General features: G+C 28.4%; 1 protein-coding gene across 3 annotated transcripts in view; it reads left to right on the plus strand.

Annotated features, from left to right (window-relative positions):
* Positions 1–1,794, plus strand: part of LOC106876273 (serine-rich adhesin for platelets) — a 141,872-nt gene that overhangs the window by 2,054 nt on the left and 138,024 nt on the right. The gene's annotated exons all lie outside the window — the stretch shown is intronic.

Genomic DNA, 1,794 nt, shown 5'->3' on the forward strand with positions numbered 1-1,794 from the left:
TATATATATGTATATATATATATATGTATGTATATATATATATATGTATATATATGTGTGTGCTATGTATTCAGTTATGTGACGTATAGTTAAAATAGTTTATGCTTAATACGCTTACACATGTTGCATAGAGGAAGCGGATATACAAGTACCTGCATCTGTAAACACGCAACATTTGAGTATAAAATTAATCATATCCCATGATTTATATGTATGTGATACATTCAGCTCGCGATAAGTATTAAATATATATATATATACATGCGATACATTTATTTCCAAGTGGCTTTGTAGTGTTATGGGTATATAGTGTAATTCCACATTTACATTTGATTTTGTCGTGGAATACTACATAATTTGGTTATATATATATATATCTTAATTAATGAAGTACAGCTTGGTGTATCTCAAATGGTACAACGCTTCGGCTGTAAAATATATAAGCCCTAGTTATATACTTGATTAAAGCTACAACAAAGAAAAACAAAATGTTTGCCTGCAAATATTTATACCTCTCTGCGATACGCTACAACATTATATGGTTTCGTACAAGTTTTGAGATGCTATGTATTTACGGACAACGGTGTGAATATATTGACTTTCTTCCTTTATTTCAAAGAAACATCTGAGTACTAGTCCATGTTAATTATTTATTCTCTGTTGATGTCGATATATATATTCACACACACATGTATATTGGACTGCTATAACTATACTTTAGTACTGTTAAACATTGTAGAAATGTTCCAGTTGTGAGTTTTAGAAAATAAAAGCCCAGCTTTTTATCGCCCATAATAAAATTTGGTTTTTGTTTCTTGATACAGCTTCAAGTTCAGTATTGAGATTTTAAATCTTATCGAGATTCGAAATCAAAATATAATTAATTTAGAGCGACGGAATAGAAAGCTGGGATTCTCAAATGCTGATGTATTTTCCAAGCTTAATGTAAAAGGAGTGAAACGATTCCCGATGGAAATCGAAACCGGTCCGCTGAAATCTTATGGTCGTACTTCAGTGTTCCACTTCATGAATTATTTCGTTAATGTAATTTCTACAGTTAATTTTCCCCTCATCTACAGTTAAGAATTAAATACTGGTAAAGTTCAAACAGAAATATATTAGTGTGTATATTTGTCATGCACACAGACATCTGTGTGTGTGTGTATGTATGTATGTATGTATGCAAATGTATATATGTATGTATATGTAATATGCAAATGTATGTATATATGTATGTATATGTAATATGCAAATGTATGTTTGTTCATATGTAGGTATATACACAATTATATGTATGTGTATATGTGTGTTTGTATATGTATATATATATATACATACACATATATATATACATATATATACATACACACATATATATATATACATATATATACATACACATATATATATATACATACACATGTATATATATATATATTGATATATTTGTATATACACATGTATATATGCATATATCTGGATATATATATATATATATATACACACACATGTGTGTGAGTGCATTTGTCTCTCTCTCTCTCTCTCTCTATATCTGTCTATCTACATACATGTATATATATATATATGTTCTAAGGGGGGGGGGGGTGAGAAGTTCAAAGCTGTTCATCCACTTTAAAGAACTAAGAGATAAATATGAGAATGAATTAAGATTTAATCTGTAATCGTTTATTCGACAAAATATATTTTGCTTCGCCAATTTTATGTACTTTGTTGAGCTTACCAGTTATGGATATATATATATATGCATACCAATTATGGATTTATATATATATA

Source organism: Octopus bimaculoides, chromosome 1, assembly GCF_001194135.2.
Source record: "Octopus bimaculoides isolate UCB-OBI-ISO-001 chromosome 1, ASM119413v2, whole genome shotgun sequence".
Taxonomy (NCBI): domain Eukaryota; kingdom Metazoa; phylum Mollusca; class Cephalopoda; order Octopoda; family Octopodidae; genus Octopus; species Octopus bimaculoides.